Below are 20,002 nucleotides of genomic sequence, written 5' to 3' on the forward strand. Positions count from 1 at the left end.
CTGTGTTTGCACGTCCTCTCAGTGTTATGTTCTCCCTTCTTCGGTTGGGTTTCCTTCGATAAAGCGCCGGGATACTCCGTGGAGTGGCCGTGCGCTATAGAAGTATAAAAATAACAAAATAACATAACATAACGTCTGAGGATACCCATCCTACTCGGGGTGACAAATGCAAAAACAGCAATTGATGGACAGAATGCAGAATAATGTCATACATTCACCCCAGTACAGAGATCTGGGCCTAAATCCATCGTTTTTTTGCACCCCATACCACCCCAGTTCAGACATGGCCATATGCAAATCAGCCTTGACCCTGTGCCTCATGGGAACAGTCCAGCCCGAACTTTCAAGCCAGTTCTTTCCTGGACTGGAATCAAGCATCCTAGGACCGGTTTCTGGCTATCAGCCGTCTTCAGCCAGGATAGCTTGACTCCAGTGGTGTGGAGAGCATGGGACTGACGTCTGAGCATACCCATCCCACTCAGGGTGACAAATGCAAAAACAACAAATGATGGACAGAATGGAGGACAATGTCATACATTCACCCCAGTACAGAGATCTGGGCCTAAATACATCGTTTTTTTGCACTCCACACCACCCCATTTCAGACATGGCCATATGCAAATCCTTGACTGGATGTGAGTGTTTGATTGGTTCAGATGCACCGTCCATCACCACCCCCTTTTGTACCGCTTTGTTCACCATAAGTTGGCAGGGTATGCTCAGTTGTGAGTCCCTTGCTCACTTTGCCACTGGATTCAAGCAAGCCTGGCTGAAGAAACCGGTCCTAGGAAGCTTGTTTCCGGTCCAGGGAAGGCATGGCTTGGCAGTTCGGGCTGGACTGTTCCCATGAGGCACAGGGTCAGACTGATTTGCTTATGGCCATGTCTGCACTGGGGTGGCAGAGTGGGCTAAAGAACGGTGATGGATTAAACCCAGATCTGTTGACTGGGTGTGAGTGTTTGATTGGTTCAGATGCTCCGTCCATCACCACCCCCTTTTGTACCGCAGTACGTTTTGAGGCACTGCAGGTGTTGGCCCGTGCCCTCTGTCTGGCTCCACTGCTAGTCGTGTTGGATGTGGGTGTTTGGGATCTGCCCTGAGCTGTGCTTTGAGATGCATCAGCCTGTGTTCCATCTTCTGGGTCTGTGGACCAGGATGGTATTTGTATCAATGCAGGTACTATTGTGCGCCGTTTGCTTTGAGCAGAAGGTGTGTCATGTGTGGCACCCTGGGTCTCCTGCCCTGCCTGGTCCTCTGCTGGAGCAGTCTCTCCCACTGCTGCAACAGTGCCCTGTGTTGTTGGTCCATCTGCCAAAAAATAGCACACGAGTTGTGTGTCAATTAATCTTTTTTTTTAAATAATAATTTTGACAATATTATTTACATGCCTGCTAGTCTATTTTGTGTACTTAGCACATTGCTATTGGAACTATTCCCTATGTACCCTTTGGATGTGTATCTGCCCCTATTCACATTACATAGGACTACATTTGCCATTATGCCTCACTGGGTAATCCTCAAAACATGGACCTGAGTCCTAATCATGCATGGGGTTTTTGGGGTCTGGGTGGGATGGGAATGCAATGGGGGATTTTGGCATGCATCTTACCTTCTGTGGTGTCTCTGGTTTCAGAGCTGTCCATGTCAGCCACGCCCATCACTGCCTCAAGCATGAGGGTTGTCTCCACCAACTCCTCCAGGGGCGTCGGTTCAGGTGCAGTGGAGCTCCCACCTCCAGTTGCTTTAGCTTCCAACAGTCTCGTGGCCACCCTCTCCTTGGACCTTTGCCTCATATCATACCACCGCTTTCTTAGGTCCTCGGTGGTACGATGGGTTACGCCAATGGCGTTTACCTTTTCCTGTATGTCTGACCATATTTTCCTATTTCTGGCTTCAGGCACACGAAGTGAGGCTTTTCCAAACAAGAGGTCATGTGGCCTCACAACCTCCTCTGTCAATACCTCCAACTCCCGCTCAGAAAATGTCTGCTTCCTTTTCCTGCTATGTTAATCTGCATGCTTCTCACCACCTTCCTTTTCAGCACCCTGTGATTCCTTTTTTCTCAGTTTGTAGTCAGAGCCAATTCCACACTACCTCTTCTCTGTCTCAAAGCCAGCAACTGACTCTGGGACAGGTGCAGGCAATCAGGTGCAGCATGGAGACTCACACTTCCTGGTTGTGACGTCATCATTCTGCACCTGAATTGTTCTTTCCCGTTTTTGCGATTCCTTATTAGCGAATTCGCTAATAAGGAATCTCTATTTGGGTAATCTCACAATTATTCTGCGATTTTTTGAGAATCGCGAAAAAATAGCGATTTTTTACCTATATCTGATTTTGCGATTCCGATGGATTTACCTGCATATACCCCTAAATATCTGTGTGTTGGGCTATATTATAATAATTAAAAGAAACACATTTGCGGATAGCCACCAAAACAACAAGCAAATGCTTCAAGAGGACTCACTCTACATTACTTGTGACAATATTCAATAATGAAATAAGCAAAAACTGTGGTTTCCATCAATAATTTATACTCAGCTAAAGAGTCTTAAGCTACAGAATATCAAGTGGCTTAACTGCTTTCTGGAAAAAAGAGGAAGGGGTTAATCACTCACAAGTGTGGTTCCATGGAGCTGCTTGTGGATATCATCAGTAACTAAACTGAGCACAGCTAAATGGGAAACATTATAAAGGTGTGCTTAAATTTGGGTAAAAAAAACAGACACTGGTTACAGAGCCAAAAGTGTAGCCATATTGGGAAGTCATTAAATAGATTGTGACCCCAAATTATGGGGCATATCATCATGGACATGCTATAATTATCGCTCAGCGCTCTTAGCGGGAGGATAATTATCACCGGCCAACTCTGAATTTCATCGCAGAGATAACGTGCTATCAGCAATGCTTATCTCTAAAGCGATAAAATTCAGAGCTCAAGCTGCCAATTGTGCGATTAGCACTGGAAATACAGCGATAATCGCACAAGGTTTGGCGAAAGCTTGCTGATAGGGCAAGGCATACTTAGCCATGATATCCACCTTACATAGGATATCATGGCTTAGTCAGTTTTGAAGCAGGGGTAACGAAAGTAGCGATAACAGAGGTTATCGCTACTTTGCTTGTCGCTCTGCAGGTTAGCGTTCCCATTGATAATTGGAGAAATGTCGCTTAGCGACATTTCTCCAGTTATGTCAGGGCAGGATTGCCCATTTTGCATCTCATTAGAGATGCAAAGATGGGCGTTGGGGGAAAGGGCGATAATGCAAGGATTCACGCGATAGCGTGACCTTGCTGATTAGCCGATAAAATGATCACCGCTTTCCGTCCGAAAACGGACGCTGAAGTAGCGATAATTTTATCTCCGGGGCTTGATGATATGCCACTATCTTCTTTTAAAAAACTAAAGACCTGAATGGAACAAAATAATGAAAATGGATAACAGAGTGTGTAAAAACATCTGAAAATACCTAATAAAAGAGTCAATCATAAAATTATTCTCCATCTAAGAGATAGCCTGAGATTTAAGAACAATTGATGTGGACATCTTGAAGTGGTGAGAACACATGAAATGAGACATAAGAAAATAATCTTTTAAATTCATTACCATATATGTCTTTGGACATAGAAAATTGATGTACCAGAACCCTTAGTTGAGAAAAGTTGGTATCAGTTAAACAGAGGCCGTCATCTACAACAAATAAACCATAAAACAGATATATTTGCTTACAACCATTAAAGTGCCCATCTCATAAAGGTGAGAGTATACTCAATAGTGCATACGAAAATGAAGGTGATGAATTGAATAAAATGTCATACAATGAGTGGGACCAAAAAGACACATTTGTACCAAACCCACAGTTTGAAACATGTGATAAAAGATAAATAGAAGTTGGCATCCAGTAAGGGACATATATATGAAAAACTTGACTATGAAGCATAGGTGCCTAACCAAATATAATGGGCCATAACAATCAAAAAGCAGGAAAATTATTACAAAATTAGCTATTTGATATTTTGATTAGTATGATTTTTTTAGCAAAATGCTAAATAATATAGTTAAAATATATGTACAATATTAAAGTGCAGACTTATTTGACCAAAATGCAATTACAAATGTGCAAAAATGTTATGGGTAGCTATATTTACTCGCACTAGGCCTCAAACTGTTTAACTCAGTATTGCTTAGCAACTAGTTTGACTAAAATGTACTGAAGCACACATACAATTTTAATTCTTGACCTTTCGATGATCATGTTTTATTAACTAAATGTTTCACATAACTCTGTAAAATGTTACTTCTTATCCAAAGAAGATTTGAATACTTGTTTAGAATTTATTTTTGTATTTTTTTAGTAGAATTCTGAAGAATAATCACACATAGAATGCAGCACATAAACTGATCTTGACCTGTTTTAACATACTTATTTTATTTCCTGGCGATAAAGTCATGCAAATAAATGTTCTGTCTCTAATTATTGCAGATGCTTTGATTTCTACATATCCCATTGCTAGCTAACATACCTTTTGCCTAATTGAACGTAAAAAGCCTCATATATAATTTAGACTAATATAACAAAGTCGCACCCTCGAATATTAATGTCTATGAACCATTGTATTCGTGTGAGAAGAGGGGGAGTGAACCCGTTCCCAGGAAGAGCCCTGAAAGACAATTGAACGAGAGGAGGAGAAGAAGCAACAGGAACTGCAAATTTATTTTGGATTGTTTATAATAATATGTGTTCCCAGACTAGTTTGCCGGCACCCCCACCATTCACCCCCACCACACCATATACTCATTCCATTTTTCCCTATCCCAGGCCCTCTTGCGGTTGCTACTGCACATTTACCAAGCCTAATTGCTTTGAGGCAGTAATGAGTTTTGTGAACCTCTCTTTATGGGAAGTTCTGCTTTAATCAATTATAGATTTTTGTATAGAGTTCTATGCTTGATGTCACTCTCTTTCGAACTTGAACTCATTATGGATTCCTACTGACTCCTTTTCATCCCATTTTTTTTAATACAGACTTCTTCCTTTATTGAACTTGTTTGATGCATTTTATTATACTTTGAATTAGCCATTGTTATTTATACATTTCTTTGAAAGATTGAGTTTTGTAACAAATACATATAAAATGTATGCCTTTGGTGGCCAGGCAAGATGGTCGATCGGACGTAGACCGTCTTGGCTCCCGGTCAACGTGCTGTTCCGATATGAAAAAGGGCAGCTGCGTCCTCCTAGAAACACCCCAAACAGAACATTTATTGGTCGGAAGATGAGGCGCACCGGCTGAGGACATTTACACAGCCTGACTGCCATGTAAACAGCTCTATTTGGCTCTGCGTGGCCTTGAAGGAGATTGCCAGCGATAGCCAAGATGGTGAGTGAGTCCTGTTGCGGCGGGAGGCTCTCCTGACCTTCCTTTGGTGACACGGTCGCAGGACCCCACAGGTTGTGAGCAGAATCGAGGTGAGGTGTCAGCCCACGCGGGGGTAACTGCGACGGCATGCCAGGATGCTTAACACGGCTAAATCGTGCCCCAGCCATGCGTTCCTGACTCTAACATGGCGGCTGACCTTCACTAAATGGCAATCATAGACGCTCGCGTCTTTGCACCTGAAATCACCTGCCTGTTTCCTCACCTGAAGGCATGTCCAACACTGAATAACGATCACACTTCTGGTAACTCTGCTGCACTGGTGCCTCCTCATGATCGCTCTGGTAGCCTGCGACGCCGCTCTACTCTATCTCCTTGGGGCTGACAAGCTGGCACATCTCCCCTGCATTATAGAGATCACCAGTACAGCGCAAACCACTGCCAACAAGCGCACGCCTGCAAATAAGGTCAGAACTTGGAGACCATTACCTGATGACTGGCCCCCCTTACTGAAGCTAACATATTGCCTGGTTCCTTTCCGCTCAGTGAGCGGTTACTTAAGGCCTCTTTGCCCCCGAGGGCATTAAATCCCGCCTGATGGTCTTGCTCCCAACCTCTTCTGCAAACACAACAGTTGAAGGACAGAATGCAGAACAATGTAATACATTCACCCAGTACAGAGATCTGGGCCTAAATCCATCGTTTTTTGCACTCCACACCACCCCAGTTCAGACATGGCCATATGCAAATCAGCCTTGACCCTGTTCCTCATGGGAACAGTCTAGTCCGAAACCGGTCCCAGGATGCTTGTTTCCGGTCCAGGGAAGACATGGCTTGGCAGTTCGGGCTGGACTGCTCCGATGAGGAACAGAGTCAGACTGATTTGCATATGGCCATGTATGAAATGGGGTGGCTGAGTGAGCTAAAGAATGGTGATGTATTAAACCCAGATCAGTTGACTGGGGGTGAGTGTTTGATTTTCTCAAACGCTCCGTCCATCATCCCCTTTTGTATCGCCCAGCCTCTTCTGAACACTGGGCAAATGAGCAGATGAATTCCTGAAAAGAGGCCATCGCTGTTAACACGGGGCGGGTCCTTGCTGCCCAGGGGTCGTCACTTACACGTCACTTCATGACACACCCCGGTTGGAACTCTGCATACTGGCACCATCCCTGACAATCCTAAACGGACCTGGAGGTCTAATCCATATGCCGCCTAAGAAGGCGACGAGCAAGACGCCAAACAGGGTCTCTGACTTCTTCTCGACCTCAGAAAAATGGTTCACGCTTTGATGAGACACAAGCCCTGCAGCAATGGCTCCTACAAAGGTGGAACTCCTAACCATGTTCAAAGGCTTCAAGTCTGATTTACGCAACATCAGCCAAGACATCAAATCCTCCATGGATCAATTGCGGTAGGACTTGACGGATGGCTTGTCGTCCTTGCAACAAGATGTAGACTCCGTGGGCATGAGAGTTCTTGATCTCGATACACAACACCAGGAACAAGCACAACTCTTCACTGAACTCCGAGATGATGTACGGACTCTCAAGGAACAGCTACACCAGTCACAGCTCAAGACAGAGGACCTTGAAAATAGAGCATGGCGGGAGAACATACGAGTCAGAGACTTGGAAGAAGGCACTGAAGGACCCGACCTGGAAGCCTTCATAGTGGGTCTCTTCGCGGAGGTCCTGGCTCCACAAACTCTTAAAATCAAACTGGACTGAGTACATCAAGTGGGGACTTTACTGCAGGGCGATAAGAAAAGACCCTGCAACATCCTGGCAAAGTTCCACTCTTACATGGTCATGGATGAAATGTTCCAGGCTGCTAGGTTGAAGGACTCCATCCCATTCCAAGGCCACTCTTGCGCCATTTACCAGGATGTACCAACGTCTACCTTGGCACGAAGACAACTGCTCAGACCCATCACCACTAAGTTATGAGACAACAAGATCAGGTGCAGATGGACCTACCCGTTTGGGCTCAGTTTTGAGTTTCAGAACTAGCGACCCCACATCACCGATCTACAGGAAGGCTTGGTTCTTCTGGGCCTCCCCTCTGAAGTAGATGCCCCCTCCCAAGGTAAAAATGGAGAATCTACCTGAGGGTCTACGTCGAGATCAGCGTGGTCTACTGGGATACGAAGGGGATGCCGATGATCGCTTCAAGACTGCACCATGAGGCTGAACTTCACAGTCTCCTGCATAACTGCCAAGGTGACTGACGTCATTGGAAGCATTTAGTGATACGAACAGGGGACGGCCCAGGTCAGAAATGTTCTGCTCTTGAGCCCACTGCTGCCCTGATGCTTGAAGCTTCGGATGACTGTTCAGGGCGGGCAGAGACCATGGACGTTGTGGACTATATACGTAAGACTAATGTTGCTTCCTTTTTTCTATAGCAAAGTAGGTCTGATAGTCGACGGTTTTATTGTTTTTAGATATGTGCTGTTACTTGAGGTGTTGCTAAACATTTATTCACCAATGCAGATACCTTACTGATGCATTTATCTAGGCATGGACTTCTTTTAAGGCTTTGCGTTTTTTTTCCTTTAAGATGCACAAATATGTTTCGATTGAAATTCCACTGGGATGGGCGTGGACGGGGTCCTCGGACCTGCTGTCCCCCTTGGTCCTTGAGGGGTTATCTCGTCCCCACAGGGGGACCAACAGTAATGTTTGTATTGCACACTTGTTCTTGTTTGTTCTTTTTTTAGGGATCACAGGGTGGGTCTGGGAGGGATGTGGTGGCAGCATTTTAACAGTTGCTTTTCGGGGGATATCTGACTCTTGGGAAGGCACAGTTGTTGTGATCTGGCACCACACTCTTACTAGGAGACAGATTGGGGTCAGCAACATGAAGGAGCTTCTGGGGCTTTGGGAGGGATGTCGTTTTTTCCATGTGACATGATGCCGATTGCTATTGGGTACTTGGAACGGTAAAGGTCTTAACTCCCCCCAAAAGTGCCACAAAGTATGGAAATATATTATTGACCATCACCTCGACATAGTAGCTTTACAAGAGACACACTTAGCTAGAACCTCAGACACACACCTCAGACACAAACATTTCCCACTAATCTATAGGTCCTTGGCCCACACAAAACACAGGGGAGTGGCTCTCATGTTTCGCTCTTCCATACAATTCCAACCAGTGGGAGTTCAGGGTGATAAAGATGGTCGTTGGGTTATGATTAAAGGGCGCTTCAAAGGGAAAATTTGCAGTTTTGCAGCAGTATACGCCGCTATTACTGGCAAGACGGGTTTCTTACATACTTTATAGAGGAAATTGATGGACTTTGCAGAGGGCCCACTAATCTCTATGGGTGATTTTAATTTGAGTTGGCAGAAAGGCTTGGATAGTACGCACACCCAACGTTCAGACATGGGCTCCTTCTTCATGGAAACACAACAGCGCATACATGACATGGGTTTTCCAGACGCCTGGCGCAATATCTGCCCGCAGACCCGAGATCACATGTTCTATTCACATGTCCATCGTACATACTCCCGGCTCAATCACATCTTTATTAGTCAGTCCCTGCGGGATACCTTACAGGATGCCAAGATCTTCCCCCTCTCAGTGTTAGATCATAGCCTCCTCTCGGTTAGTCTTATGTGGTATGGGATGCCCGACTACCCCAAGGTGGTACTTTCCTCCATCGCTTATCCGAGACAAGGAATCCTGTACCAAACTAAGAGAAACAATTGCTTGAATTTTTCACTACTAACAGACCGGCGGACACCTCGGAATTTACCACCTGGGACACACTTAAGGCTGTTGTTAGGGGGATTTTATTGCATACATAGGTGGCATTAGGGATCCCTCTGGGGAATTTACACAGAAAGACTAAGACAGTGCTGAGATTTTTGTTTCTTTCTATGGAAACTTATACTCTGGGGAAACATTAGATTTGAACACCCAAAGGGACTACCTCCAGTCCCTGCCACTACCCCAGGTGTCTGCTGAATGGAATGACTTGCTCACCGCTCCTATCACCATAGACGATGTTATCACTGCCATTAAAGCCCTGAAGCCCCACAAGGCTCCCGGGCCAGATGGCTATACTGCTCTTTTTTATATGACATTCGCCCCGACATTAGCTCACACCTTGCACATATTTTTAACAAAATGGCAGAGAAAGGTGCTACCTCTGACACCATGTCCGAGGCAGTGATCTCGGTGATACCCAAACCAGGGAAAGATCCCCAGCACTGCGCTTCTTATAGGCCAATTGCCCTACTAAACCTGGAAGCAAAACTATATTCTTCAATTCTAGACAAATGGATAAATGACCTCATGCCCGACCTCATGCACCGGACCACTCAGGATTTATCATAGGATGTCAAACACACGATAACACACGTCGAATTATACACCTGATTGAAAAGGCTAACAGACACCACATCCCTGCGGTTTTGGGGGGACTGGACGCTGAGAAAGCCTTTGACAGGGTTGATTGGTCATTTGTATTCCACACACTTACAGCATTCGGATGTTCGCCTACATTTCTCAATATGATTAGAGCGAATTACCACCACCCCGCTCTAAAGTGGTGGTCAACGGGGTACAGTCATCCTCCTTTCACCACTCTAGAGGCACCCGTCTGGGGCGTCCCCTTTCACCCTTACTTTTCACGTTCTCCATAGAGCCGTTGGCGTTAGCGATCAGGACTAACCCCGGAATCCAGGGATTACCATTCACAGGGGAGTCCCATAAAATGTCCTTATTTGTGGATGATGTCCTACTGTCCCTTTCTGAGCCCACTGCATCCCTTCCCACTTACAGTTGGAACTTGTACGTTTTGAAGGTGTGTCAGGGTTTAAAATAAATCTAGGCAAATCGTATATACTGAACCTTACCCTCCCGCCAGCAGAGGTTCTCAGACTTCAATCCCTTACTCCACTACCGTGTGCTACTTATTCCATCCAATACCTGGGGGTCCAACTAACGCCAAAAATTGAGGGGCTCTACGCTGCCAATTTCCCCCCTATCCTTACCTGCATTCAAGCAGTACTCACAAAGTGGAAACCTCTTTTCCTGTCATGGTTAGGCCGAATACATGCTGTTAAAATGACACTTTTATCTAAGTTCCTCTATTTATTTCAGGCCTTACCCAATGAACTGGAGGGTGATTTCTTCCGAAGAGTGAAAGCCATTATCCTACGCTTTATTTGGCAAGGGAGGCATGCTTGTTTCGCCTACTCTCCCCTGCGTCGCTCTCGCAAAGAAGGGAGAGTCAGACTCCCAGACATTTACTTATATTACAAAGCAGCACAGTTGAGAGTCTTGGTTGAATGGTCAAAACAGGAATCCGACAAACACTGGTTACACATGGACCACAGCGTGACAGGGAGGACCATTTGGGATCTAGCTTGACGCCCTAGAAAAGACAGACCTAAGATTACATACATCAGCACCCCCACCCGCACCACCCTAAAAGTATGGGACACAGTTACAGGTGACGATAAATGGACTTCGTTCCCCTCTCCATCTACTCCGTTCCACTTCAACCCGGCATTCCCCCAGCCCTCCATGAGGGACCCTTTGATGCCTGGAGAAAGGGAGGATGCATAGCCTTGACACATCTGTTCCACAATTTTGACCCTCTCACTTTTGATAGTTGTAAGCGGGACTACGAAATAGGGAACACAGAATGATGTCACTATACTCAATTTATGCATTGGGCCCTTACCCCTCAGGTGCGGGAGGCTGCCACCCGGCCTCTCACAAATTTCGAAGCCTTCCTCACCATTACTATCTCTATGAAAGGGGTGATTTTGTTTTGTAACTAGACATAATATCGACTAGACAGAATATAGACAACAAAAAAAATCGAATTTAAGGTAGGTTAATATTAATGTATAATTTTTGTGTAATATAATTCTGTAGCGGGTTGTGGGTTTATAGGGGAATAGGGTGGAAAGTAATTTAATTATAATTAATCAAATATGTTATTTAAATAATTGTTATTTATTTAAAATTATTGTTAATTAATTATTAATTGGTAATTAATTAAAATATAATTGTGATTAATTTTAATAGATTAATTGATAAATATATTATTTTTAGTAATTTATTTTCGGTAGCGGGTTGTGGGTTTATAGGGGAATAGGGTGGGAAGTAATTTAAATATAATTAATTAAATATGTTATTTAATTAATTGGTATTTATTTAGAATTAATTGTTAATTAATTATTAAATGGTAATTAATTAAAATATAATTGGTAAATAATTTTAATTGATTAAGTGATATATATTATATTTTTTGTAATTTATTTTCTGTAGCAGGTTTTGGTGTTATAGGGGAATAGGCTGGGAAGTAGTTTAATTATAATTAATAAAATATGTTATTTAAATAATTGTTATTTATTTAAAATTATTTGTTAATTATTTATTAATTGGTAAGTAATTAAAATATAATTGGTAGTTAATTTTTTTTGATTAATTGATGATTTAGCGGGTTGTGCGTTTATAGGGAATAGGGTGGGAAGTAATTTAAATATAATTAATTAAATATGCAAATTAATTAAAAGTTATTTATTTAGAATTAATTATTCAATAACTTTTAATTGGTAAATAATTACAATATAATAGGTAAATACATTTAAATGATTAATTGATAAATATGTTAATTTAATTAATTTAATTTTGTTGTGGGCTGTGTGTTTATAGAGGAAAAGTTTTGGAATTAATTTAATTGTAAGTAATTACTTTGTTTTAAAAAATATATTGAGTTTATTTTGTAAAATATTTTAAAATTGAAATTAATTAATTGTTAATAGGTAAATGATTAGTATTAGTAGGTAATTAATATTGTTAAATAATTAGTATTTTACAATTTAATAGATTAATTAATATAATTTACACAATTCCAAAATAATTGAAATATTTTGTAATAGATTTTACTATTTATGTTATTTATATTTATATAAGAAGTATTTACTTTCCCTACTGTTGCACTCACTGGAGTTGAAATAGTAAATGTAACCCCTACGCTATCGAACGCTTTCCCTACTGTTACACTCTCTGGAGTTGGAATAGTAAATTTTACCCCTACGCTATCCAACGCTTACCCTACTGTTACACTCTCTGTAGTTGGAATAGTAAATTTTACCCCTACGCTATCCAATGCTTACCCTACTGTTACACTCACTGGAGTTGGAATAGTAATTTAAACCCTTATGCTATCCAACACTTTCCCTACTGTTGCACTCACTGGAGTGGGAATAGTAATGTTTACCCTTACGCTATCCAACTATTTCACTACTGTTGCACTCTCTGGAGTGGTAAAAGTATTTTTTTTGTCCCTATGCTATCCAATGCTTTCCCTACTGTTGTGCTCTCTGGAGTTGGAATAGCAATTTGTACCCCTACGCTATCCAATGCTTTCCCTACTGTTGCACTCATTGGAGTTGGAATAGTAAATTTAACCCCTACGCTATCCAAAGCTTTCCCTACTGTTACTCTCTCTGGAGTTGGAATAGTAATTTTTACCCTTACGCTATCCAACGCTCACCCTACTGTTACACTCACTGGAGTTGGAATAGTAAATTTTACCCCTATGCTATCCAATGCTTACCCTACTGTTACACTCACTGGAGTTGGAATAGTAAATTTTACCCCTACGCTATCCAACGCTTACCCTACTGTTACACTCACTGGAGTTGGAATAGTAATTTTAACCCCTACGCTATCCAACGCTTTCCCTACTGTTACACTCTCTGGAGTTGGAATAGTAATTTTAACCCCTACGCTATCCAACGCTTTCCCTACTGTTGCACTCGCTGGAGTTGGAATAGTATTTTTAACCCATACGCTATCCAACGCTTTCCCTACTGTTACACTCTCTGGAGTAGGAATAGTAATTTAAACCCCTACGCTATCCAATGCTTCCCCTACTGTTACACTCTCTGGAGTTGGAATAGTAAATTTTACCCCTACCCTATCCAACGCTTACCCTACTGTTACACTCTCTGGAGTTGGAATAGTAAATTGTGCCTCTAAGCTATCCAATGCTTACCCTAATATTACACTCATTGGAGTTGGAATAGTAATTTTTACCCTTACGCTATCCAACGCTTTCCCTACTGATGCACTCACTGGAGTCGTTATAGTACATTTAACCCTCTCGCTTTCCTACGGTAAAAATATTGTATATGTTTTGTTAATAATATGTAGATATATATATAAGAATTAATAACAAAAAGTTTTTTTAAGTTACATTAATTATTTCTTAATTTCTCATTTATTTAAGTATTTTAAATATGTTTATAATAATTTAATTTACTGTTATATTACTTTTAAGTTACTTTGAACCTACTTAAAAAATTCGATATTTTGACATTCTACATTTTTTACACTCGATATTTTGGAGTCGATATTTTTGTACTTACCTGTTTGAAGATAGGAAGTCGATATTCTGTCAGTCGATATTTTATCCTTGATATTTTGGCATCTCGATATTTTGTCTGTCGATGTTCTGTCAGTGATCCATTTCGTTTATTTATAGCTTCCTGCTTAAAACCACCTTAACCCCACACCCACCATATATGTCCATGTAGGAAGATCTGATACACTGGCCTATTTCTGATGAGGAATGGGCGCACTTATGGGCTGACATTGCACGATTCAATCACGCCACAGAGCTCAGAGAAGCGCACCTAAAGACCATGATGGACTGTAGCAGTAGTAAAATCAAAGTTTATTTAGACAATAGTCTATAAACCATACACATGACCATGGATCCACTTAACAATAGTAATTTTTACATTATAGTTCAATTTAACACTCAATACACATTTAATGATGGACTGGTACCTGCATCCGTCCAAGCTTAGGCAGATCTTCCCCAGCACCTCTGATAGATGTTGAAGAGGGTGCGAATTGCGTTGGGATTTTCAACACATATGATGAGATTGCCTGACTATCCCCCCCTTCTGGGAGGAAATCCTGGCACACATAAAAGACATGCTGGGATGCCCCATGCCCACTACCATGGCGGGTGTCCTTTTGGGGCTTTGTGACTCTTCCCTAGAACACCAAACTCAAGCTAATAAAATGATCATGTGGCTTTGCATTGGAGCAGCTAAGATCACTCTGGTAGCTGCATGGAACAGGAAGGAGGTGCTGGATATCTCCCTTTGGCGCTCTCGCCTGTGGAAATTACTTATCCTAGAATGGATGTCCGACATTTTTAGGGATACCTACAAGAACTTTGAATTCAAATGGGGTCCCTTGGTCTCCTTCCTTTCACGAGGGCTCTCATCTGCTGTTTGTCCTTCCACCATCAGAACCCTTCATCTCTTTCAATTTTGATTAGTGCTCTAGTGTCGGAAAACTTTGTCGCTGTATGATTGTTGCCGCCACCACGGGAAGGGAGAGGGTCGGTGTAGGGGGGGGTTATTTTGTGTTTAATTTATGTTATCCCACATTTGGGATAAGTTTGTATATGATTTAGGTTTACTCCATGTAACACATTCCAATTGGAAGACGTAGGAAAGCTACCATCGCAGAAGAACGACAAAACACATGTATGCCCACATGCATCAAACTGAATTGCATTTGCAAACGGTGCAAATCGCAAAATTCGGCCGTTTGCGAATGCAATTCATTGTTTTGGGATGCATTAAGCTTTTTTGCTATTTTCGCAATTTTAGAAATCGCAATTATGTTGCGATTTCTAAAATTGCGATTGCATTTAAGAAATCGTAATTTGAGATTTCTTAAATGCAATGCATGATCATTTCAGAATTGCGAATTCGCAATTTGGAAGAGGTAAATTAGCATAAAGTTGGACTTCGTGCTAATTTACCGAAAACTTACAAACATGCACAAAATTGGATTTTTGAAAGTTGCATTTTACACACACACAAACACATGTCCTTTGGAGATGTGTGTGTGTACATTGCACTTAAGTTTAATTTCAGGGGTGCAGGGAGGGGTTCTTTGGACCCCCCCTGCACCCTTGAAATTGCATTTCCAATTTGGGATTCGCAAATTGAAAATGGCAAATCCTGAATGCCTTCCCATTGATTCCTATGGGCCTCTTGGCGCATAGGAATCAATGGGAATGGGATTCCTTAGTTGCGATTCGCACATTGAGAATAATTCGTTAATTTTCACAATTAAGGATTCGCAAATGGCAACATTGATGCATGTGGCCGGTAGACCTGTTTGCTCGCATTTTGTACCTGAAAGGACTCATTTCAAGCTCCGTTTTGTTTAGAAACTGTATCCAACAGTCGAGCCACTCAAAGAGGAAGGAGCTTAATTTATGATGGGTAATGCACCTTATTTAGCTATTGTAATTCTGCTGACTTATTCTGCTCCCCTGCGAGGGATGATATGTTGATACTAACTCAGATTGTATGGTGAATTTTTTTTTATAAAAATACTTTTGACAAAACTTATGCCTTTGAAAAATGATGATTTACTAAACGGAATTATAAAATGCTTAAAACTTGAATTAACTCTCGTTATTGACTGAACTTAAGATAGAAATTGTGAATAATATGTATGTGACAATTTGCTCCTCATCTTCTCAAATGCAACAGACAAGCTCCATTGACCTGTTGGGTTGCAGTACAGTGGGGATCAGTCCTGTGTGCATTTTTCATGTAATTACTAATTTCTACACAGTTGCACACGCTGATCTCTCTGACACAAATTCACATGCCAACATTCTCCTGCCCATAGCATGCTTCATTTGTGTCATGCTACCACACACTGTTCATTTTCAGATTGGGCCCCCACCAATACTCCCATAACTAGGATAAATCCCCATGACATTTCCCTATTTAAATATTTCATTCGTTTTTTTTCTTCATACAAATCCCTATGGGCCCTATGTGAGTAAATAACCCTTTTTCCCTTTTCCCCCAACTGGTGTGCACTTTACCAACTCAGGCACAAGTTTGTTGGAATCCTTTAGGTACACTCTCCACCTCTGTATTGCAGAACACTCATGTCTTTGTCCTCTTTTTCTGTCTTATGCTGAGTTAGTCTCCAATTGTTTTATTTTAGGTGTTCTCAATTTCTTGGTTCTTATGAGACTCCTTTTTGTTTATAGGATCTAAACGTCATCGACTTTTTGCATAACAAAAGATATCCGGCCCTTCTAAAATAGGCAAGGAGGCAGGTAGGAAACATTGTTCATTAAAAAATTATTGTTTATTTGTATTAAGAAACCTTAGTGTATGTTAGATTTTGTCACGCTTCGTTGGCCTTTTTTCACATGGGACACCAAGCACAATTTATATGTTTTTCAATACATAAAGTATTTTGTGCAAGACTGTGTTTAGTCCCTTTATTGCATCTTGTATAATGGTTTAATTGGCCAATGTGCTTGTATATTATCAAGGAATCTTACATTGTGCACCAGAACCACCTATTTTCAATAAAAGGGGAGGTAAAAACTTGGCAAGGGGTTTACATTACCAATTCAAATTGGCAGTTTAGAACTGCATTCAGGGGCTGCATGGCCCACCGGGGATATATTTTAAGGAGCTAATTAAGGGGCCGATTGCGATTGCGTTTTTTCTGCATCCTCGGGGCCGGCGGAAGCCACCGCCGGCCCAGAGGATGCGGAAAAACCGCAGCGGACTGACCAAGGACCCACCGCCACATTAGGATGGCTGGTGGGTCCTGGTTTCCGTCCGCAGCTTTTCCGCCGCGGTCGGCTTACAACCGCGGCGGAAAAGCTCTGATATGGTGACGGTGTCTCTCAGACACCGTCCGCCATATCAGGATGGGCTTTAATAAGTGCTTTTACGTGGCGGGTTTTCCGCCGTGGAAAAGCATACGGATCTTCACTGCAGGCCCCCTAGGTGAAGGGGGGTTGGGGGGTGCACATGGGGGTTACCTATGGTACCCCCCTGCATTTGCATGCAGAAAGCGTCAGGCACCGCGCGGTGCCTGCCTCTTTCTGCATGCAAATGCAATGCGTGCATTTTTAACATTGCCGCGGGTGCAGCTTGAATGTTAAAAATAGAGGATGTGACCGCCAGGGTGGCGGTCACATCCTAATTGCACAGGAGGGAACTCCGCATGCCATGCGGAGGTTCCCTCCTGCTCTGGGGTCGCGGACGGACGCAAGTCCGTCCGCGATCCTAATCGACCCCTAAGTGTAAAGCACAATAGGAGCATTTAATTTACAAGCCTGGATTATATAGTATATGTCAGAATTTTGGTTAATGGTTGGGGGGATTGAAACCCTACTCAAGTAGGAACGACAATCCTTGTCAGGGTGAGGCACAAGCAAACCCCAAATTTATCTGTGATCAACCCTCTGGTAGCTTCGCACTAGGGGTCAGGCCTAACTTAGACACGTTATGTGAAGTATTTATACAGTGCATCAAACAGTAATAAAGTGAAAACACAACCCTAAAAAAGTCTGATACGAATTTAAGCAAATAGAGTACATTTTAATGTTAAAAAATCAAGACTAAAACAAAATGTATCCAATCAGTTAAACTAGAGTTATGCAATTTTAAAGTTTTAAGTGAACATAGCCCTAAAATCCACAAGGAGCCAATTGTGGACATCTGCTCATGCTGGACCAGAACAAAGTCACAAGTTTAGGCAGACCACAATCGAGTGCAGGCCAGCTACCGGGACCCAGCTTGGCCTGTGGATTATAAGTACCTTAAATTCTGGTTGTAAAGAGATTCAGAGACCCGTGTAAAGGATGTTTCATGCAGCTGAGGCTATGCGAGGTCCTGCTCAGGCTTGGGCCATGCAGTGTTGGTTTAGAGGATCTGCAAGGCTGCAATGTGAAGTCCTGTGTCATCATAGAGGCTGCCATCAACGAGATGCTTGCAATGTGAAGTATTTACTTCTGGAACATCCATGCAACAGAGGTGATGAATAGGCTTGGGGTAACTCTGCATAGCAGAGGAGATGCATTTGTTCTGTGGAATGAACACAGGGGCTGGCAGACCATCACCAGGCTCAATTCCAAGGCTACAAGACTGGCGTGGCACGACCTGGCAGGGTAAGACTCACAGATGGTAGAGTCCAGGTGCTGGGTTCAAGATAGTTGGAGCATTCTGTCCCTGAGGCTCTAGTCAGGTGGCCGTCAAATAGACCTTGGAGTCACTGTGGGGTCCTGGGTTCAACAGATGCCAGTCCGGACCTTCTTACCCGGGCAAGTGGGCAGCAGGCAGCACATCAGCAAAGCAGGGCAGCAGTCCTTCAGAGCAGCATTCCAGAAGAGAGGCAGTCCTTACAACGGCACTGCAGTCCTAATTTCTGGTAGAGTTTTCCACAGGTCCAAATGTTTACTGAAGATTTGGGGTCTGAGGTCCAGTATTTAAACCTGGTGCCCACTTTGAAGTGGAGGAAGCTTCTAGAGGTTGTCACACATCCGCTTCCTTCCTGTCCTGGACCCACCTTGTTTAGGGTCACAATAGATTAGTGACGGTCTCTTTGTGAGACTGCTCAAGCAGTGCCTTTGTGATGTGCAAGTGAGGTAGGTAACAGCTTTTCCCCCTCATTGACTCAGAGTGGCCCATACTGCCAGCACCTATCTACCCTATGTCCAACACGTCTGGAACCATACACAAAAAACAACTGCAGCTACACCCAGTCATGTGACCCAGGAACAGCTACAGGCACGAAATATTTAAGACAAGAAAATGTCAACTTTCTAAAAGTATCAACAAAAATGGAGGGAGAAGGAGGTTAGACCAAACCAGGTCGGCCTCCCATCAGTATATGCAATACATGAACCCTATGTGCAGGGTCCAGAGACCTGGTAGGTATTGTGTGGTTACTGCTTACTAAGTCAGTGTGTACCAAATTATGTAAGAAAGAAAAATTTCTTTCTAGAGTCCCCTCACTCACCGGGGTTGCCCCACGGTGACATGCTTCATCATTGGTGCCATCCCAGTTCTCTACGAAAAGTGGCGTGCTGCGACAAGGCGACTACGCTGGAGCACTGGTTTTGTGAGATGACTATGTGTGGTGCAAGTGTGGTGATGGTGGAGTGGGTGTGAAATTAAAAATACCGTGCTAGTGGGCCTCAACAATTTATTTTGCTCCTAGTGTGGTATAAAAATTAAAAAGGGGTAACACTGTATTCTAACTTTAATTGAGCTAGATCAGTGTTATGGTCAACATGTTTCAAGCTCCCCCAAGCTTTTCATCAGGACCATACAGGGTCCAGCCCTGTATTGCCACTCCTGTATTCAACTGAAAGGTGTTATAAAAATAAATACTAATTATTTATATTATACGCTGTTAATAATAAAACATGCGTGTTCTTGTACATACGGTTTGTATTTTACTTGGAATGCTGTAAAAGAGAATAACAGTTGTTTAATGGTAAACACCCCCTTCCGAAAAAGGGGGAACAACTCACATGCATCTCACTTCATCTAGGGCGTGGGTGTGCCCTGGGCACCATACTGGTGCGTGCTGGTTTTCAAACCGGTGTGGAAAAAACACTGTGAATCAAGTGGTTTAGTGGTTTCACACACAAGACATATAGACTTAAAAATGTGACTGTTGACAAGACACACAACATATACACACAAAATAATAACATGGCAGATGGTATATTTACATAAACGAGTGTTTGATTACACCCCATGGTCTTAGGCAAGGGCAGGAACGC

Source organism: Lissotriton vulgaris, chromosome 6 (genome assembly GCF_964263255.1).
Source record: "Lissotriton vulgaris chromosome 6, aLisVul1.2, whole genome shotgun sequence".
In the NCBI taxonomy this organism is placed as follows: domain Eukaryota; kingdom Metazoa; phylum Chordata; class Amphibia; order Caudata; family Salamandridae; genus Lissotriton; species Lissotriton vulgaris.